Source organism: Mustela erminea, chromosome 12 (assembly GCF_009829155.1).
Source record: "Mustela erminea isolate mMusErm1 chromosome 12, mMusErm1.Pri, whole genome shotgun sequence".
NCBI classification, from domain to species: domain Eukaryota; kingdom Metazoa; phylum Chordata; class Mammalia; order Carnivora; family Mustelidae; genus Mustela; species Mustela erminea.
The window spans coordinates 25,641,649-25,664,784 of NC_045625.1; the positions used below are offsets into that span (position 1 = coordinate 25,641,649).

The window sequence follows — 23,136 nt, forward strand, 5'->3', positions numbered from 1 at the left end:
TTAGAAATGCCACTCTGGTAGCTGTGTGGTGTTTGGAATGGATAGAGTCAAGACAAGAGGTCAAATAGGAACCTCCCTATCAGCTTCACGTATCCTTCGGCATTGTTTCATTGTGTCCATATATACAGAGTCATATAATCTGAGATTTGAGGAGGAGCCTTAGAGATCATCTGTCCAAACTGAAATCAAAATTCAAATCTAGAATCCCCCTGCTGCCCAGTCCTAGCCACGTGGTTCCTACACACACACACACAGACACACACTCCACCATTGTTGTACTGCTCACAGACAGCCTTCTGAGCACGCAGGCACTGGCAATTGCCTGTGGTTTTATTTCCCCAGGTACCTCGTGTAACACAGCCACTGCCTGACAGATCTAATCACAGGCAGGGTCTCTTTCGCAGTCACCCCAGAGTAAAAGCTCAGCGTGTTCCCAAGGAAATGACTGAAACATACAAATCAATTGCCCTTTTCTTCTCTTCTTTTTTGACCCCATTTTGAATGCAAGTATGAGGTTTGATAACAGTACCAGGAGAGGAGGTGGATTTCGTATGTCCAGGGACTCATCAAAAGGAAAAAGACTGCACAAAGATAGAAGTACTCAGCCTTGCACCAACCTCGAAGATTGCCACAGGCGCTCCTGAGAATAGCCAGGAACCCAATCAAACTCTCAAATGTCAGTGTCTGAGTGGGGAAAAACATCCAGCACAGTCCCCTCACTGCCTCTGGATGGGGCTTCTCATCACCACACTGCTTCTTGCTGTTCCCTGCCCATGCTCCTAAGTATGCTCCTAAGTACCAGCTTCAGGCCTGTGTTTATCATCACCCCTGCTCCTGGCCCTGACCTAAGATACTCCTTATACCAATGCCACACATTTAACTTCTTCCCAGCCTAGCCCTGCCCACATTCCTCCTCGTCTATCAAGTTTTACTTGGATGATCTCTTCTAAAATTTCCCTACCACTCCAAATAGGTCTTTCATATGATAATCATCTAAGTTTATCTTACATTGTGACTACTTATATGCATGTCTCATTTCTTCTATGCTGAGAGCTTCTTGAGGGCAGGGTCAGACTTTACTTATTCCATAGCCTGGCCATGGGCTTGGCCCATCCAAAGCACTGGATTAAAGTTTGTTAATTAAGTAGGTGAAGTGGAACTGAACTCATTGATGTAAGTGACCTAATTTGGGGCCTTTAGGGATAAAATTTAATCATGAAAAGAACTTGAGGAAGACCTACTTGTTCCAAAAAGAAGCTAGTTAGACTATAGTGGGGCTTTCTGTTTTCTTGCCAGGAAGCAAAATGTTATTCTGAGAGGGGTGGTCCCCAAAGCCAGTCACGTCTACATGCCAGATCAAACAGCATCATGCAGAGGCTGGGAGAAACGTGTGTTCGGAAGGTAGATATATCTGTTTGGAATCTTGAGTCCTATGTCAACAGCTACAGGACTATGGGAAATTTACCTCACGCTAACTACAAAGTAGGACTCGTCCCTACCTCAGGGGGACTATCCCAAGCAGCAGATGCTCCAAGTGCCTTCCACAGTGACTATCATGTTTCTGCCTTTTAACAAATGTTAATCTCCTTCTATTTTACTTTTCTTCTTCCCCTGCTGTCACACTTTGAATCTAATTTCTATTTCCTATGCAGATTTTATTAAAGAAAACATGCTATATTTCTATTTTCTGACTACCCGGTTTCAGGGAAATGGGCCCAGGTGGCTATGTTTGGATCTGGTGAACTCAGAGTCTGACATTAGCTAAATGGAGTGGAAATTCTTTGCCATTTCAGTTCCTCTCAAACAGAAATTTGGAACTAAAACCTTGAAACACTGAATTAAATGATTACGAGTAGCTTAGACATCAAGTTATATAGAGTCAGGTTAGAGTCTCCTTTTGACCAAAGCCACTTATGACCTGAAGTGGTAAAGTTTTCTTCATATTCTCTATTCATATTCAGAGTCTGGACTCCATCTTTCATTATTTCTCACCTGGGAAACTGACTACATTGGTTGGATCCATATCTCAGCTTTTAGCCCACTTTGCTCCATTAGCTTCTCTGCAACAACAGCAAGTGGTCCTTCCAGAATCAAATCTTGTGAGGCCTCTGGTCTACACTCCTTCAGTAAATTCCTGTTTGCCTACAGCATTCTTTTCAAACTCTTCCAGAGAAATACTAACAAGTATAGAAGCAAGTAAATATAGCACGTAGCATGGGATCAGAGATGGGAGGGATAGAAGTGGCCCATCTCGACCTCAACTCTCTTGTAGCATACGTTGTATTCATGTCGGTAGTCTACTTGTCAATCTCTTTCACTATCTTAGGGTGTAGTAAGATTCTCCAGAGAAACAGAACCAATAGGGTATTGGGGGGAGGGGAGGAGTCACTTCAAGGAATTGGCTAATGTGACTGTGGAGACTTAGAAGTCCCAGCCCACCATTTGCAAGCCAGAGGTCCAGGAAAGTCAGTGTTATAGTTCTAGTCCAGGCCCACAAGCCTGAGAACTAGGGGAAATAAGGTATATTTCCTAGTCCAAATGCAATGGAAGACTGATGTCTCACTCAAACTTTTAGGCAGAGAGTTAGTTGTTCCTTTCTTCCTCCACTTTTTTATTCTATGTAGACCCTCTCTAACTTAGATGAGGTCCACTCACATTGGGGAGGGCAATGTGCTTTATTCACATTGATTCAAATGTCAATCTCATCTAAAAACATCCTCAAAGACACACCCATAAATAATGTTCAGTCCAATATCTGGGTACCCTGTGTCCCAGTCAAGTTGACAAATAAAATTAACCATCACACAAGGAAATAGTGCTGCATATATTGTCCTTTGTGTTTCCTTCTCACTTGTGTGTGTGTGTGTGTGTGCGTGCACACACACACGCACACATGTGTATGGGGTGTCTGGGGACTTAGGGCAAAATATACAGTTACAACATTTATTAGAGTCCTTTGACAGGCCTGGTTTATAACATTGTCCTAACATATTTATAAATAGGGCCAACTTTCACTTTCAATTAATAGGACCCACTTTCATTATGGATTTGGATGATAAAGTATATGGTCACTTTAGAGAAAATGACTGATAGTGTTCTTCATTTTCCTATTACTGCTCTAACTTTCATGATATGTAAATGGACTAAGGGTCTCAAAAACAAATTCCCATAATTAATCCTCATCATTCAATTGCCAAGTACCACTCTGTTACAACAAAATTTTCTCATCTGTTCATACTGTTTTCATCTGTTTGAAATACCTCCAGAGAACCAGAATTTGTGGACCCCTTTTAATCACTGAGGAAGACAATGAAATCCTTCACTTTATACAAGTTCCTCTTCTTGATTATGTGTCTTTCCCTTCTATGACAAAAAGAGCTGTTCGGCTCTTCATTACAAAATCATGACTCTGTGATCTCTGGTTAAACAAATATACATTTTGCAGAGTAAGATGAGTTTTCTAAGCCACATCTCATTTCGTTTTAGCTTTATCTTAAAAGATGAATCTTCTCTCCACTCTATTATTAAATAAGATTGATCAGTATTCTGCCCCCATTGAACATACTGAAAAATACAATAAATGTATTTTTTTAAGGTGCTGCATTTTCAGAGAATAATACAAAGGTGACGAATTCCCGAGCGCCCAGTAGTCTTGATCTATTCCTCTCTGAGCACGGAAATCACAGATGTCTATGTGCATGTGCATATTATTTTATACATATACAAACATTTGTAAATTTATGGATCATTTTCAAAGTGTTTATAACATGTCACTACTTTGCAAATAAACATTTTAATACCAGTGCTTTAAAAAAAAAAAACCAATACTTTCAATCTGAAAATAATACAGGAAAGACAAAACAACTACAGAGCTTGCATCAGTGTTTTAAGTGTTAGACTTTAAAGAATGAAATTAACTCCAGTTCTCAACTAACTGTTCAAGAATATATGTCTGAGCACATAAAAAAGCAGTGGGCAACAGTGTCATTCAGTAATAACACCTTATTTCAGCATGGCTGTCTCTTATGGACTTTAACTAGGCTCAGCTATATGCCCCCCTCCACCCCTATTACACGTATTTTGCTTTTCAAGATGATTTTTTGATATTGAACTCAAAAGAAGTATTAAGTATATTTTGTTTGCTTGACTTCTCATCATGTTGATCTAAACCTAAATTGTTCTCTTGAGTTCAAAAAGTTCAGACAATTGTCCTCCAATATTTACAGGAATAAAAAAATTAATGCCAAATGCATATGTATTTATGCATTTATATTTAAAAGTCTTCTTACATAAAAGACACCAAAGTTTAAGCCCCTTAAAGCAAATGATTACACAAGGTACACATTTTAAGAAACATGTAAGCACTTTTATGTTTCATTATTTACATGTAAGCATGTAAACTTTTGTGTTTCATTATTATCTTTTATTAATTTTTTTTTTTAAAGAAAGAGTGTGAGGAGCAGAGGGAGAGGGAGAGAAAGAATCTTAAGCAGGCTCCATGCTCATCAGGGAGCCTGATACCGGGCTTGATCTTAGAACCCTGAGGTCATATGACCTGAGCTGAAATCAAAAGTCGGGATGCTTAACCAGCTGAGCCACCCAGGCTCAAACTTTTAAAGCTAGTTCCTGAAATAAACTGTTTGTTCACTATATTATGGTTGGTTAGTGCTACTATTTTTCTCCTGTGAAGTGCATAGTGAGGCAATGTCATGGCTTTCTTGGTGGTCAGTGACTTCAGGTGATGTCTAAATTTTGCTATTTTGCAGAGTGTTTTGCCATTTTCAAGTTAATGCTTGAAACTTCCTCTTCTTAATCACTGAGAAATACTCTCAAACCCAAGATCATTGTTCTTTAAAATAAATGAAAAAAATAAGCCCCAAATCTCTCTGTCTCTCTTTCACACATGTACACAAAAACAAGACTTTTCTATACTTTTATAGTTATCAGGAAACTCACTGGTAGGAAAGAGAATTAAACATATTCTGTCTTGTAAACCCTATATAATAAGCAAAACATTTCAGAAGTAGGATCAAGTAGCTGCCTATTGTTGTTTTTGTGTGGTACATCATCAAAATATTTTTCAGAGTACAAACTGATGACATTTTTTTCTGTGAATTTATACTTCCAAAATGATGGATGATGGCTTATCAGGTCCCCGGACCTCTCATCATGTTATCTGTACCTAGTTTGGAAAATGAGGACTCGGTATGGTATACAAAATCCCTGCTCTCACTTTCACACCCCGTTAATTCTGGGCTTCCCACCTTGCTTTCTGGCTCCAGCCATCTGAGATTTTGTCACTGTAGTGGAGGACATGGAGGCAATGGGCTGAGAGCATGGTCTGCAAAGCTGGACTGACTGGGGGAGAATATAAGGTTCTCATGGCCCTGGACAAACTACTAAACATCACTGAGAGTGGTTTCTTTGGCTATAAAGTGACACTAATAATTATTATATAGCTCATGGGGTTACTGTGAGGATTAAATGAATGAGTACGTAGTAGGAACTTAGAATGGCACCTATTTAAAAAAAAAAAAAAACTATCTAAGGGTCAGACACTTCTCTTTCAAACCACTGTGCTTGGCTGGGACCTCTTCTGGGGCTATCATGTGGCATCTGGCCCCAAAGAAAGACTTCTCACACCTCTGACGACCAAGCCAACTGGACCAGTGACCCCTGGTTTTCCCCATCACTTTGAGTTGTAATGGTCAGTTGACTTACTTGCTTCCCCCAACAGATTAACTAAGGACAATGCAATATCAAACTGAGTCTTACTCCCTCTTGCCTTTCCAGTGTAGATCCCTGACATATGCATGTTTCACTGACTCAGCAAAAGATAGTTGAGTTAATGTATCTTAAGGAATGTATCAAAGGAAGCCACAAAGGAAAATGGGATTCCATTTGGATTATACTGGATGAAACATGAATTTTCAAGGATACTTTTTTGGGGTGGAAGGGTTACAAAAGGTGGCAAATGGATACATCCTTTGGGAGATTTATTCTCTCTTCCCTGAGTTACAGGCCTTGGACACACTGAATTTACCCATATCTGTGCAGTGTCTCTTGGAGGATGGCTCACATCTGTCTCTATGATTTTGTTGTCCTTCCTGGGTTTGGGCTATGGACTCCACTTCACCTCATCCCCCTCATGGCAGTGCCAAGACTCCCTGAGGTCTGATGCCTCCTACTAATAGAAGGGCTGTTGGATTCTGATTCCTTTGGGCTGAGGAGGTACTGTGGTATTTTGGACCTCCAGGTAGAAAGGAAGGGGCCTCTGAGAGCCGATTAAATTAGATTATAGCCTGCCTGGGATTATAAACTGCCTGCAGCTATGTGAGGCCCCACCCAAGAAGTTTGGGTCGGGAAGGGATAGGATTAGAGGCACTGCTGGGCAAGACAGGCTTCTGCTCTAACTAAAAATGTAGCAGCAGGCAATCCCCCCAACCTTCCCCAGAGTGCTGCCCATCTTGAGCCTGAGGTCTTACATGAGCAGGTATTTCTGAGCAGCTCGGCTGTAGCTAGAGGGCCCAGGAAGAGGAGCTTGGAGCCTTCCCTGAGAGGAGACAGGGCCACATGTTGGACCTATCCAGGATCTGGAGGTTTGCTCTGAGACTGTGACACACAAAGGAGTCTTCAAGGGGAATGCCTTGCCTGATAGCTCCTCTTTCCCAGAGACGGAGGGGTCCCAGCTATTGTACTTGAGACGAACTCTCTTCTTGAAAAGGCAGTTGATGTTCTTTCTGGGAACTGGATCTAAGCCTAGGCTTTTGTGGCCCTGTTTTGTGCTTCTTTACTCAGGGACATGGTACCCAAGTGATTCCCTTTTTATCTTGGGGATCTTGGGATAACGCAGAATTGCTAGTGGGGAATGATGGATAGTTTAGTGTCCTTTTGTTCATTAAGCTCACCTTCCAGTAGGGCAGGGGCAACCACCATATGAGCCAGAGCATGTGGAGAGTGGGGACAGGCTGACAGACATTCTATCAGCCAAGCCTATTCTTAGACTCTGGCAAGGAGTTGACCTGTTCTTTCTCCCGGGAAGGTCTCTGCTTTCTTGAGCCTGAGAATAATTGGGAGCATTTCCTCTGGCCACCTTCTGAAAAGGGTACCCCAAAATGGATTTCTTCCTCCTTCTCCAAATAGATGGGAGAGAGCATGGCTGTGCCACAAATGATCAAGCAGCTTTTGCAAGTGTTATGAGAGTATGTGAAAGCTCTTGTTCTTGGTAGCAGAAGCCCTGAGCCTCCATGCTACTTTGCTTTCAGCATCCTCTATATCAGGTGTTCTGTGAACCAGATGTCAGAGCTGAATAGATGGGAAGTTTCTACGAAACAGCTGACGACCGTCCCCGGGTAACACAACCTCTATCACTGTAAAGAAGACCTCTTGAAACTTATACTTGATGTTTTAACAGGTCAGACTTGATTGCCGACCTGCTCTGATACAGATGTTTCAGACTCAGCAAGTCTATTCACAAAAAATCAGGGCCTAGCTCAGAGCCAGCACACAATCAGAAATCACAAAATGTTGGTGAACTGAACTGAATTTGGACTTTCTCCACTGTTGGAACTCTGGGAATTTGAATATAACAGGCACATGAGAATGACTTAAGAGGCTCTGCAATGCTCCAAGAGGTATCTGCACATACCCTACCTCAGGCCTGAGTTGGCGAATGCACTGATTGAACTTTTATACTTTTAATTTGCCTTGGCACTGAATTAAGAGCCAATTTATGTCTCAATCTTGCTGTGTAACTTTAAATAATTCACTTACTCTTTCTGAGCTTCACTGAGTTATTGTGTGGCTCAAATGAGACAATGTATGTAAAATCCCTTTGCAAATGGTAAACTACCATAAAAGCAAAACACAGGAACTATTATTGTTAGTAAAGTAATTAACATGTGATGGATGTATGGAGGAAGGTAATTTCCATTAGAAACCAGAGGTAGAAAAACACCAAATCCCCATATGTTCTGGTCAACTTGAATCAAATGGCAATTTACATCTACACTGGTAAGTAACTTAGAGTATAATGTTGAAATATCTTTCTATAGTTTTAAAAAATAAACATAAATGTGATATGGTACCATAGGCAGTAGAATGAACACAGGACGGGGTGCCTGGGTGGCTCCGTGGGTTAAAGCCTCTGCCTTCAGCTCAGGTCATGATCCCAGGATGGGATCGAGCCCTGAATTGGGCTCTTTGCTCAGTAGGGAGCCTGCTTCCCTTCCTCTCTCTCTGCCTGCCTCTCTGCCTGCTTGTGATCTCTCTCTGTCAAATAAATAATAAATAAAATCTTTAAAAAGAAAAAAGAATGAGCAGAGGACATGATTGCATGAAACCCAGCCAAGTCACAAGAGAACTGGAAAGCCATCCTACAGCTTCAATTCTCTATTGCTCTCTCTGGAACTACATGGTGTCTTGTTTCCTCTTCTCCCTGCTTCTCTGTTGCACTCTCCCTTTAGTAGACAGGCTTTCACTCCCAGATTTTTGGGATTTATTACCTATAACCTTTACTTTACATGTCCTATGGCATTAAATCTGGAGTTATTTCTACATTACCATTTCTTAGCCCTGTCTGAATGACATCTCCTTGGGAGAAACATCTTGATCCAAAGAACCTAGGTCAGATGAATACCAATCCAAAAGACTGTGGCTGTGAGTGAGAGGTCATTTGATAACTAGAGCTGTGTCTTCTAAGCTATGGGCAGGATAATACCTTTAAGAAAAGGATGAGTGGAGCTGGAAGGAAATAGATCACCAATGGTGATGCCACTGGCTTTTCAATTCCTATTGCCTAAATCACTAAGTGCATCATCATTTATTCCCCCCTGTGAGTTCCTTAGGACAGAAGCCATGGCTTGTTCTATTCTGTAATCACCAGAACCATGCAGGACACACTATAGATACTCAATGAAGCCTTGTTGGTTGACATAAACTGTTATCCTTTACATACAAAGAGTAGTTCACAGTATACATATCACATTTTTACATATCAATCCATCTGGTCACACTATAATCCTGCATTATTACTACCCCTGCTTTATAAATGAGAAACAAGCAAGGTTCTAGAATAGGAAGTGGCAAAGCCTGAATCTAATTTTAGACAAGTGGTGTCCTCAGTGACTCTAAAAGATCTAAATGGAGAAGTCCAAGAGGTATTTAGATCTACACTTAGAGAGAGGAGAGGATATTTCCTATTTGGGTATCGTACGTATATAGATTAGATCTGCATTGAGATGGTTGCAGTGGATGACATGTCCAGGGATCTGTGTGTAGAGTGAGAATAGGAGACAGCCCAGAACAGATGCCTGAGAAACATTAACATTTAATCATGAGCAGAGAAAGAGAGTCCATACCAGACCCAAGAAATAGGAGAAATACCAGGATAGATGGTGTGTTACAAAAGCCATGGGAAGAGACTTCTTGAAAAGGGAATGATCAACAAGGTCAAATGCTTTTGAGAGGTCAAGTGAGATAAAAACTGCAAGCCACCCTTGGCAATTGCACCAGGAAGGTCATCAGTGACTTTGACCAGCAATGTCAGGGTCATGGCAGGAATAGAAGCTAAACTTAGTGGATGGAGACGTAGAGACAGAGGAACAGTGTATTCAGCCAACTATGATGAGCTCTGTGAATTGTGTAAGACTGATGATTCACAGACCTGTACCCCTGAAGCAAATAATACATAATAAGTTAATAAAATTAAAAAATAACACATAGATCAATGGAACAGAATAGAGAGCCCAGAAATAGACCCTCAACTCTATGCTCAACTAATCTTCGACAAAGCAGGAAGGAATGTCCAATGGAAAAAAGACAGCCTCTTCAACAAATGGTGTTGGGAAAATTGGACAGCCACATGCAGAAAAATGAAATTGGACCATTTCCTTACACCACACACAAAAATAGACTCAAAATGGATGAAGGACCTCAATGTGAGAAAGGAATCCATCAAAATCCTTGAGGAGAACACAGGTAGCAACTTCTTCAACCTCAGCCGCAGCAGCGTCTTCCTAGGAACATCGCCAAAGGCAAGGGAAGCAAGGGCAAAAAATGAACTATTGGGATTTCATCAAGATCAAAAGCTTTTGCACAGCAAAGGAACCAGTTAACAAAACCAAAAGACAACTGACAGAATGAGAGAAAATATTTGCAAATGACATATCAGATAAAGGGCGAGTATCTAAAATCTATAAAGGGCTCAGCAAGCTCAATAGCCAAAGAACAAATAATCCAATCAAGAAATGGGCAGAAGACATGAACAGACATTTCTGCAAAGAAGACATCCAGATGGCCAACTGACAAATGAAAAATGCTCCACATCACTCTGCATCAGGGAAATACAAATCAAAACCACAATGAGATACCACCTCACACCAGTCAGAATGACTAAAATTAACAAGTCAGGAAATGACAGATGCTGGTGAGGATGCAGAGAAAGGGGAACCCTCCTACACTGTTGGTGGGAATGCAAGCTGGTGCAACCACTCTGGAAAACAGCATGGAGGTTCCTCAAAAAGCTGAAAATAGAGCTACCCTATGACCCAGCAATTGCTGGGTATTTACCCTAAAGATACAAACGTAGTGATCCGAAGGGGCGCGTGCACCCAAATGTATATAACAGCAATGTCCACAATAGCCAAACTATGAAAAGAACCTAGATGTCCATCAACAGAGGACTGGATAAAGATGTGGTATACATATACAATGGAATACTATGCAGCCATCAAAAGAAATGAAATCTTGCCATTTGCGATGACATGGATGGAACTAGAGGGTATTATGCTTAGCAAAATTAAGTCAATCAGAGAAAGACAACTATCATATGGTCTCTCTGATATGAGGAAGTGGAGATGCAATGTAGAGGGTTTGAGGGGTAGGAAAAGAATAAATAAAAGAAGATGGGATCGAGAGGGAGACAAACCGTAAGAGACTCTTAATCTCACAAAACAAACTGAGGGTTGCTGGGTGAAGGGGGGAAGGGAGAAGGTGGTGGGGTCATGGACATTGGGGAGAGTATGTGCTATGGTGAGTGCTGTGAAATGTGTAAACCTGGCAATTCACAGACCTGTACCCCTGGGGATAAAAATACATTATATGTTTATAAAAAATTTTTAAAAATTAATAAAAAAATAAAAAATAAAATAAAAAGAAGTTGGTTGTGAAGGGAGAGGGGAGAGATACAACTCTAGATAGGGATTGAATATGTATTTTTTAAAAGATTTTATTTATTTATTTGAGAGAGAGAGAGAGACAGACAGAGTGAGAAAGCATGAGAGGGGAGGTCAGAGGGAGAAGCTGATTCCCCATGGAGCTGGGAGCCTGACGTGGGACTTGATCCCAGGACTCCAGGATCATGACCTGAGCAGAAGGCAGCCCCTTAACCAGTTGAGCCACCCAAGCTCCCTTGAATATATTTCTTTTAAAGAAATTTGAACCCACTTAAATTCTGAAGGAGCCAGAAGATCGAAGAAATATGAAAGTGTATAGGAGAGGGCCCAGTGGCAGAACCAGGCCCTGGGGAGCAGAAGGGAAGAAGAGCAGGTTCTGGTGGAATACGGCAGTAAGTTTAATAGAAGGGAAGAAAGGAAGGATGGACATACAGTTTGCTGGGCTGGTACAGGCGCTAAGGAATGTTTGCTTTTTCTCTCTATAAACAAGAAGAACAGAAGAGTTTAATGAGTTCAGAAGAGTAAGAGTTGGTACAGAGTTGATAGAGTATCCAATACTTGGTTTTGGCTCAGGTCGTGATCTCAGGGTTTGCTCTCAGGGTCATGAGATCAAGCCCCACATTAGGCTCCCTGTTCAGAACAGAGTCTGCTTGAGATTCCCTCTCCCTCTGCCCCTCCTGCTCATGCTCTAAAATAAATACATAAATCTTTAAAAAAAAATTAAGAGTAAGGGAGGTGGTGGCTCAGGAGAGTAGAGATGATTTAGTTCTGTTTATTGAAAGTGCCCCTGATACCACTGCCCTCTTGTTGCCCTATTCCCACTTGTCCTTTACTTTGCTAATTCATTTATTCATTCACTCATCTATTTACTTAATTACTGAATGAACAGCTAGCTATATGGCAGACCATGAGAAATGCACTGCAAGTATGGAGTTGAAAAACACGTTGGGCATTGGGTAGGCACAGGATGACTGATTACAGCTGCAGAGGAAAGTAAACTTTACTTGACCCATAATGGGACAGGCCCAGTTACCTAGGCCTCTGGAATCTGCACATTAACAAAGTAGGTTATATATCTATATCCTGATTAATCTGATTATGAGACATAAACACATTTCATGATCCATAGGATAACGATCTTCCTTTCTCTACCCCCACAGAACCCAAACCTCTGTCTTTAAACATATGATTCTATTTGAGTTTCTGGCACAACTCCCTGTGACTTCCCCTGGAAGGGACTCTAATTGTCCCCTAATATCCATCTCACTTTCCTCCACAGTAAGGGAATTTAGCTAGGTCAATGGCTCTGCCAGTTAAAGAATATGTTGCCTAGTCCCCTTCATGATTAGGCAGGGCCAGACAGTTCTTGACCAGTGGAATATGAAGGAAAGTGACATACATCCTTTGTAGGCTAGTCCCTAGAGGGAAAGGACATGCCGTGCCTTCCCCATATTTCCATTTTGCTTACTGAGATGAGGATAAAGTGGCTGTTTGCCACTTTGGATGCTGCAGAAGAGGGATAGTGGAGCAATACCATAGAAAGACCTGGGCTAACTTGTTGAGTTCTTCACCGACTTCACAGGACTTAGAAAGAGCTGAACCTCCATGTGGGATCTGCTGTGGCCTCAGCTGAGGGGGTGTGGAGAGTGGCTGGGAGTCCATGATGCAATCCTATGTGGCACAACAGTGGTCACGAGTCTATTAACCTAGCCTGAGCGAGGTTGGAGGGAGAGGTAATTGCACTAGGTGCCTTCACACTCGGAATCCCATTTAGTCCTCACGCCAACCTTCTGGAAGGTGCTTTTTATGGACTGTGAACCTAGAGAAGGTAAACTAAGGTGACCAAATGCGTAGCTGTTGAGCAGCATGCTGGGGTAATGCATTTCTACAGAGCATGTGGCTCTGTTCTTTCCCTCTCACAGTAAGGCCTCTTCCTGCTCCTGTGAGGGCCCCAAGCTGCAAGGAGCTCACTTTCATCAGCCCTGTGGCTTAGCAGGAGTGAGAACTCAGTCTTCTCTTCCAGACCACAACATCCTGTGGCCATGTGTCCATCACGCACCGACGCCTTTGAGCCCCTGCTTGTACAGTGTTGATAGGGCCGAGGGGAGGGGGAGAGAACAGAAACACCCCGGGGCCAAGTACCCTTTACAGTGGAGCCAGGTGCTATAAATTTCTCCAAATGCATGGCCCTTCTCCACACGTGCACATCTGGAATGCCGTATAACCTCTTGCCTCTCCAACCCCCTCTGCAATGATGACTTCCTGGAGCATTTTAATGACTCGCCATTATAAATAATATACTCTACCCTTTCTTGTTAAAAAAAAAAAAACACAGGAGTTTCTGCAAAACCAGCAAATTACTTCAAATCATAATTTCACCGAAAACACTGAAAAAAAAAAAAAAGATCCTCAAACCCTGAGGTAGGAAAGGTTCAGGAGATTTATATCTTTCCTTGAACACACAGATTTATAACAGTGGATAATGTACATTCATTTCATCCATATTTATACCTGAATTGATGCAGAGTCTGGTATCCATTACTTTAATCTATGTAACTTGATCATCAGAAATCTGAACCATAATTTTAACACGTATTACAAAGAGTTTCTTTTGGGCTTAAAGGAAAATGACGACAGAGAAGAAAAGCCATTAAGAGCCAGCTGCAGTCACTTACTTGAGCTGCACTTCCTTCTGCGATACGTGTGGATCCTCCTCCCCATTTCCCATCCCTTAGCTTCCTGGTCAGGCATTCACACCCAGGTTGAGCCCCCAGCACTCACTGTGCCCTGACCTAAGGGGAGAAGGGGAGAGAGAGAGAGGCGATGGGCAGGGCAATTTGGAGGAAATTCATGTAAATAAATCTCTGCTATCATGGCCAACATAGAGCTCACACGGAGGCAGTGGTAATGGGCCGGCAGTAGCCTCTAGTCACTTAGGAGAAGTGAAAAAATGCAGGGTCTGATCAAAGCTTCCCTCTGACAGACAGTGGAAATTAAACCCAGATACTGGTTCTCAAACAGCATTGCTGGCACTCAGCACATGGTTCCTGTCCAACTTCTGAGCACCAAACATTGGCCCAGCTTAAAATTCCAAATGCCTGCCCTGGACTAAAGCCAAGTAGTAGATTTTTGAAAGACCTGGGCCCCCAGGATTCTACTGGGCATAAGATGAGGAAACAGGACCCTGGAATCTTACTAGGGCAGCTGGGTGTCAGAGAACTTGCTTGGGGACCATTCCCGGGATTTCCTAAATTCAGGTCAGCACCCCGAGGGCAGATCTTGTCGTCTGCTTTGTTCACTGGTGTGGTCCTTTGTGGAATCAAAGGGCTTCATTGCCAACCACTCCACAGCTCCAGACTTTAGTGTGAGTAGATTCTGTACAATGGCAAAGGATGAAAGTGATGAGATTTTGTGAAATTAGGTCATGGTTAAAAGGGAGTAATAAGCAATTAAACCTATTGCTTTCCATTCTTCTGCCTTCCAAACTCTCTTTCTTTATTATATATATAGGTCATAATAATGGTTCGTATTTTAAAAGCACTTCAAGATTCTAAAGCATGAGGTCATTCAAAGCTCAGAGCAAGGCTGTGACAGAATTCTAACTACCATTCCCATTTCACAGATGAGGCAGTTGAGAGGCAATTTCCATTACCTGCCTTGTGCTACTGGCTAGTAGCAGGAAGCACTAGACTTTGAGCACTGCCATCTTTTGATTCCTGATCCCAAGCTTGTTCTTATACACCACACCAGCGTGGTGTGTTCCTGGCAAGGGTAAAGGGCAGAGTGAGTAAGGAGGACATTTGAAGAGTGGCTAGAGACAGCAGATCTGGCCCTAGTCAGAACCCAGGAAGAGACTGCCAACACACAAATCACTGGGGCTGCTAAGTGCATTTCTCTAGAGCTTCCTGAGGGTGGTTTTAGATTTGACTATGCCTCAAGGGAACAAATTCCAGCTGTCTGATCTTTGAAGTCAGATAGGACAATAATCTGGCTTCATATTTCACTGGTGTGAACTGATTTTTTAAAAAGGAAACCTACCTCTGAAGAGGGGATTAGTAGAACTTTTGCTTTATTGGTATTGTTTCCATTTTTTTTTTTCACTGTAAGACTGTCTCTCTAATGTATGCACATATGTACATACATACAAACAAATACATACATATGTATGAATTATATATATAATTATAAATGAGTCTTTAAAAATTATAACCAAAACAAACAATTACTGTCTTTTAGTAGGAGAAGGCTTCTAACTATAATCTGTCCCCTAGACAACTGGGCTTCTTGAGAGAAGCCCAGGAAGTGGGGGAGGGACACCCAGTTTTCCTATACCATGTTGCAGGTGCTGTTCGAGCCATGCAGGGAAGGTTCATAATAGCCAGCCCTGCCATATCTAGATTATCACTCCTGTTTGTTAAAAAGGACACTCGGGGTCAGAGAATTTGTGTCTTGGCTGAAGTTGCACATACAGTAAGCAAATGCAAATGTGCTGGGATTTAAGCCCAGGCCAAGAGTGTGTGCCCCATTCAATCTATCTTCACCATTAACACATTTCTACCAGTTGCACCTGGAAAACAGGAAAAGTCTGAATCTTAAATCACTTCGAAAAAGAAAATTATTTTAGCTACGTCCCTCAGATAGCCTCTTTAAAAAGTTTTCTCTTTTCTCCATAGCCAGGTGTGAGCATTTCCTCCTTCAAGTCTCACATCATTATATTCTTTTTAAATTTATGGATTTACAGAAATTAATGGAAAACTTGCCCGCACATTTGATAGGGGTACTAATCCTGTGGATCAGCACCGTGGATACTGCTATGACTCCATCGACACTCAGCAGATGAACTGACCTCAAGAAAGACCACTGATGGTAGCCACGATCAAACTGTGAGCCCAAGCTGACCCACACCCAGGTCAGTTTCATGGCCCCAAATCCAGACCACTGTTTGTGGTTTCAAGAACCATTATACTTTCTACTTACTGAAACTGAGAGGACAGAATGTGGTTCCATTTCTCTTAATTATTTTTATGTGAATCCAATGGGACTAATGAAACAGCAAACTTTTTTTTTTTGAAACAGCAAGCTTTTATTGTACATTTGCTGTGTGCCCAGAACTGAGCTGGGGAATCAGACGACAGAACTCTGAGACACAACTCCTGCCTTCCAGGGATTAACAACATATCTGAGGTGTAACTAAAGTCACAGGTAGCCTGGGCTACCTGTGCCCAGGTTGGCCTACTGTACTTTTAAATGTCCCTGAAGCCAACCAGGTTCCCTACGTCTCCACATCTCCAAGGGTTTGGCTCAGGGTCGGCTATTCAGCGGACCAGAGCTCCTGCACACAGCTGTGCCCATCTCCCCCACACCTGCTGGGCACCTGCACAATGATGGCTGTGTGGCCAAAGCCCTCCAGCACCTCCCTGATTGCACACCCAGCCACTCACTCTCTTCTCTTCTCACACCCAGTGACTTTCCAGTTTATTCTTCCACTTCATTCATTGGTTTTCATTTATTAAGTCATGATTACAGGTCAGGCATAATGCTGGATACCTTATACTTGCTCTCTCCAAGCCCCACAGGACAATTGTAGTCCCTTTATTACTAACATGGAAACGAAGGCTCAAGGCTAGGTTAAGAAAATTGCCTGAGATCACCGCAGGCAATCTGAGCCTGACAGCTAATCAGGAAGTGCAAACAAATCCCACATAAGGGGGAAGACTGGTTCCATGTTTGTGTTTTGTTTGAGACAGAGAGAGAGAGAATGTGTACGACCTTGGGGGGAGGAAGAGCGAGAGAGAGAGAGGGAGAGAGAGAATCCCAAGCAGCCTAGCAGGCTCCACAACAAGGGGCTCGATCTCATGACCCTCAGATCATGACCGGAATGGAAATCACAAATCAGATACTTCACCGACTGAGCTACCCAGGTGCGCCTGGTCACATTATTAATACTAAAAAAAAAAAACCAAAAAACCTTTCATAAAATAGGGTTGCTTTCCCCAAGATGTCAGTGATCTGACATACATTTAAGAATGGCTCCCATATTAGAACATACTTTGAGATTCATGGGCCCAGAAAAAAGTAAAATAGGAATATAACCATGTTTTGATGTTATCAGAGAATGATTTTTTTAATCTCTTCAGTAGCTCTCAATTACTTATACTACAAAAACTTTCATTACATGCATTTATGATGCGCTAGATTCTTCATGTATAAACCTCACTTAAAAAAAAATAAAACCTCACTTAACATTAGCTTTCCATTTTACAGAAGGGCTGGTTTGTGTATATAATTTATATATCTATAAATACAAATATATAAATATGTGTACCTGTTCATTTAGTGTGTAGGTGAAAGAAATTATCTGAGCTCAATCTTAAAATGAAAAAAAAAAAAAAAAAAGGGATCTGAACACAGCTTTCTTGATTCCAAACACTGGTGGGGATCTATCCACTAGATCACTGCCTCTCCATTTCACTTACACAGTGAAATCACCGGGAGTTTATAAAATTGACTTTCGGAGTCCCACTCCCAGAGATTCTGAGATGATTAGTCTGGGGTAGGACCCGAGCACAAGGACTTGTAAAAGCTCCCCAGATGATTCTAATGTACCCCTAAGTTGAGAACCCCAACTCCAGCCATCACTCCATATGTCCATTTCTTACTGCTGCTGGGGCAATTCCCACAAATGGCAGTGGTTTGAAACAGGATACATTCATTATATTGGTTTCTACAGTTCAGAAGTTCCACCTAAGTCATACTGAGCTAAAATCAAGGTGTCAGCAGGGCTGGGGTTCCCTTCTGGACACTCAGGAGAATCCGCTTCTTGCCCTTTCCTGCTTCTAGAGGCTGCCCACACTCCTTAGCCAGTGGCCCTCTCCCTCCATCTTCAAAGCCAGCAACGCAGATCAAGTCGTCCTCACACACCATCACTTGGTGTGTCACTTGGACCTCTTCTGCCTCCCTTTCCCCCTGGAAGGACCCTTGTGATGACGCTGGGCCCACCCAGGTTATCCACAATAATCCTTTTTTTTTTTTTAAGATTTTATTTATTCACCCAACAGAAATCACAAGCAGGCAGAGGCAGCAGGCAGAGAGAGGAGGAAGCAGGCTCCCTGCCGAGCAGAGAGCCCAATGTGGGGCTCGATTCCAGGACCCTGGGATCACGACCCAAGCTGAAGGCAGAGGCCTCAACCCACTGAGCCACCCAGGTGCCCCTAATCCTCCCTACTTTAAAAACAGATGAGGGACCACCTTTGGCGCATCTGACACCTAATTCCTCTTTGCCATGCAAAGTTAACATAATCACAGTTTCTGGGATTATAAAATGGACATCTTTCAGGGCCAAAATTCTGTCTGCTACCACTGACAAGCAATTTTAAATTAAAAAAAATCAGGGCTTCCCTTCTACCGCTGCTTACGGTGGGGAAAGCCAGTGAGTAGTGTGTTCTTGCACAGAACTCAAGTCATAGCTGCTGAGTATATGAAAACATCTCCTTCTGTTCCCCTCACTCTTCTTTCTCACTAGTAAGAAGAGCAGTGAGAGCCTGTCATTCTCTGGGCTTCCCACAGCTGCTGTCACACCACTTGAAAACAGAGCCCAGGTGACCAGCATTCCCAATCCGTCCCGGGACGAGGCAACGTGTAAGCTGCCATATGCTCCAGCGGGTTCCGCCTGACGCGGAGCAGGTGTGTGGCATCCCGGCCAAGCATGTGGAGGGTGGCGGATTCACAGAGGGGAGGTACCGTTTTCAATTTACCAGAGGAAGACCTGGGAAATAACAGGGCTGGGTGGGTTTGCCTCTCTTACGCTTCCCAATCATTTCCTAAGATAGAGAGGATGGTTCTGGTTTTCATTCTGAAAAATCCAAGGAAAGGCTTTGAACATGATGCTTGTGCTGATTTAAAAATTATCCTCCGAGTCCTCCAACATTCAGAATCCATCAATTATCAAGATGCAGAAGCCTCCAAATATTTATAATGACAGCACTATCATTATGTTAAGTTATTATGACAAGAAGGGGAGGAGAGCAGCTGAACCTCAGTCAAGGTGTGTGTGTCTGGGTGTGTGTGTTTTCTGTGCGTCAGTTTCGGATTCCTGTAACAAGTCTGCAATCAATAGCAATTTCTCACAGAGACCACTGCATTTAGGTACCTGAGCATCTTTATTTCTAAATACATTTTGTCTGCAAATGACTTTTTAAATTAAAGGTATCACCTCTGGTGGTGGGGGAGGGGAAGAGAAGAAAAGCAAAAATTAGATGAATGGTACTTCATGAACAACTGAAGTTAACCGACACTGGCTCCCAAGAATTCATCTTAATCAATGTTACTGCCTCCACTCCCGTAAAAATGAGTGATTGGGACATATAAAATATGCTATTAACTTTTACCAAAAAATAAGCAGTTTAGATCATTTATTTCCATAAAACGGCACTAGGCATCATATGTCAAGCTGGTGCATTTTCTGTGTGACTGACTTTGGAGACCGAGTTGACAATCTAAGTTCGAATTATTTGCACCCTCCTAGGTCTGTTACTGCCGGACATGGGACTTTCCCAGAGGAGTGTCAGAGAGAACGTTATGTAGGCTGACGGGACGCAGCTGAAAAAAGATCCACTGGGCTTTCTAATGCAGATGATGCACAAGGCTGAGAGGAGCCAAAGGGGATCGAAGGCTCCGGATTGGAAGGTTCAAGTGTGTTCCATCTGTTACTCCTCTAGCTTTCCATTAATGCTGCATAAAGGCAAGCCCAGTCACAGCTGGTGAAAAGGTATCTGCTTGACAGGCCCAAGGCCCAACTCCCCTCTCCTCTGGCAGGGTCAGATGTTCACAGGGACTGTGCAAATGTCCACCTTCAATTTCAGGTCAAAATGCAGTTAAGCGCTCTTGAGTGGTCAGGGAATAAACATGACCTTGCTCAATCAGGTGGCCTTGGGTTTACATCCCAGCACTCCCTCTTCCTAGCTGGGGGCGTGCCACAAGGACATTAGTTAAACTAAAGGTTAGTGTCCTTATCTGAAATAAAATGGAAATTTAATAATATAAATTCCAGGGCTAGAGTGAGATGGATCTGTGGGACTTGGGTAAGTATTACATTTCTTTTTCCACATTATCTACACTGTGTGTGGATGAAGAAAAGGAAATTAAATAGAGGCAGTTGTTTTATGCTTTTGGTGATTTAAAAAATGGAAAATCCACGCCAAAAAAAAAGACCTCATCAAGACCTTTCAAGTGCATTGGGTCTTGCTTCCAGCCTATTTTTCTTAATGGCTTAAAGAGCATAGATCTAGAACCAGACTGCCTAGATTGGAATTCCATTGCTACCACTAACTACCTGTGCAATCTTGGACAAGAAATTTAGCCTCTCTGTGCTTTATTTTCATGATCCACAACATGGAGATGACAGTCATGCCTTCACAGGGTTGGTAGGAGAATCAGATGAATTAATACCTATGTAAAGCACTTATGGCAGTTCTTGCCACTTAGTGTCATTTATTGTTACTCTCAAAACTATTTTAATATTATTATCTCTACCATTCCTCCCCTTGCCTAACTCCACACTTAGGCCATTTGCTCATTTCCACTGGGAAGGGGCTGTTTTGGAAAGGAAATAAAAGTCTCTTGTTGGTCTTTGATTTTCAAATGCCTCACTGTTGGAAATATAAATGACTCAGAACAGAGTCAAAAATATGAATAAGTCTTCCTGCTGCAAGGCTAGAACAGTGTTCTTGAGGTGGAACAGAGAAGATAATGTAGGGAGAGAATGGTGTCATAGACATTAGTGGGTATCTAGAACAAACCCTGCCACCTGACTTCACTGACCTTGTGAAGGCTGAGGACCTTCCTTTCATTTCATGAAAGGAAACCCAAACATCTGTGGAATACAAGAGCAGAGGAGACCTATGTTCCCTTTTAGGGCAGAATCCTTGGAAGAAGCAAGACTCTGAAAAAGGAGCAGCTCTGCTATGTATCCAAGCAGACAGGACTGGGAGAATTTCACAAGAAGTCTCCATACCACAGCCTGGTAGAGACAATGTTTCCTTTGCATCAGACAGGAGGACCAAATAATCAACTAGAAGAAGCCAGAACTGAGGAGAGTTGAGGAGAAAAAGTTGGGAGAGAGAGAATGACTCCTAGTGATCTCTGTGGACTGAAGTTCAACGATCATATGGCACAACGGATGTTTCAACAGATGTCAGCATGGACAGATGACACTGAGGACCACATGCCCCCTAATACCAGACCACAGTGATACAGTAACTCCCTTGAACTTGGATGCACCTCAGGAAGAAAGAGTGGGTAATTCCTCTGAAATTAAATTTCCACTCATTGGATTCTTAAAATAGAATGCAAACTGGGTTTCAGAAAATTTCTGAAAAAGTTCTTTCTCTTACACTGGAGTTTATGCACCAAGATTCATACCCATTACATGTAAAAGGATTTAAAGACAGTACAGTTTTAAACTGATGACTGGATGAGCTACTTATTTTTTAATTTAAAGTGATTTTCTTAAATTCTGGACATCTCTGAGCCATCCGCATGTGGAACTTAGTAATCCCACCTACCGAAACACATTTTTAAAAACTTATTGTGTAATAGTCCAAATATACATGTAAAGAGAAATATAACGAATCCCCACATTACCATTTCCCGTCTTCAACAAATGTCAAATCAGAGTCATTCTTGTTCTTTCAACTCCACCCCACAAGCCTCTATATTATTTTGAGCCAAATCTCAGACGTCATATTATTTCTTTTGTTCATAAGTATCTCCAATAACAAGGATTCCTTTAAAGAACATAATACCATTAATCTACATAGATATTTGGAATAATCCCTTAATTTCATTAAAAATCCACTGTCTAATATTTCTAATTTTTTCATAAATGTATTTTTAGATTTGTTTTTCCAAATCAAGATCCAAACAATTTCCATACATTGCATTTTATGGGTTTCTTGGGTCTTTTTTAAACTTTAGCTTCACCTTTCTCTTGTTTTTCTTACAATTTATTTGTGAAGAAATCAAGCCATTTGTGCTGTTTTTCAGCATTTCTCACATTCTGGATTTTGTTGATTGCCAACTCTATGGCAATATTTAACATGTCCCTCTACCACTGTATTTCCTATAAGCTGATAGTTATAACCAGAAGTTTGACCTGACTTAGGGTTGATGCTTTGACAAAAAATACTTTATTGAAAGTATTTCATAATTCCAACAGGAGGCACACAGTGTCTGCTTTTTGTGATGATGTTAGTAGTCATTGATTATAATTACCTAGATATGCTATTTTATTAGAGGTTTACAAAATGGTGATTTTCTAATTTTTTCTTCTTTCATTTGCTGGCTGGCATACTTTTAAAAAAATAAACCTAAAGATATTTGGTTATCCTGAGGTTGTATAGGAAAAGCAGGTAAAGGGGCACCTGGGTGGCTCAGTTGGTCGAGCATCTGACTCTTGTTTTGGGTCAGGTCATGACTTCAAGATTGTGAGATCGAGCCCCAAGTCAGACTCTGCACTGAGTGTGGAGCCTGCTTAAGATTCTTTCTTTCCCCCTTGGTATACCTGGTCACTCTGTCGATTAAGCATCTGCCTTCAGCTCAGGTCACGATCCCAGGGTTCTGGGATCAAATTCTGCATCATGCTCCTTTCTCAGCAGGAAGTCTGCTTCTCCCTCTGCCTGCCACTCCTCCTGCCTGTGCTCTCTCTGACAAATAAATAAAATCTTAAAAAAAAATTCTGGAACACTGAAAAGAAATTTAAAAAAATTAAAAATTCAAAAGAAAAAATATTCTCTGAATCCCTACCTCCCATACCCATGCACTTGCTCTTTCTGGCATCATCTCTCTCAAAAAAAAAAAAAAAAAGTAGTATATTTGATTCTTTCTCTATTTACCAGTTTTCAAAGAAAAGAGAATTGGTTCTTTACCATACTGCAAAGTTTCCAGTAACTTTTTTTTTCCTTTG

The 23,136-nt window shown here is 41.9% G+C and overlaps 1 long non-coding RNA gene across 1 annotated transcript in view; it reads right to left on the reverse strand.

Annotated features, from left to right (window-relative positions):
* Positions 1-11,614: 11,614 nt before the first annotated feature.
* The window catches only part of LOC116570288, a 432,758-nt gene continuing 421,236 nt past the window's right edge, over positions 11,615-23,136 (reverse strand). The window contains exons 6-7 of the long non-coding RNA XR_004277370.1: positions 14,371-14,549; positions 11,615-11,653 (exon numbers count right to left, since the gene is read on the reverse strand). This is a non-coding gene — a long non-coding RNA (uncharacterized LOC116570288). The remainder of the gene's footprint in view (positions 11,654-14,370; positions 14,550-23,136) is intronic.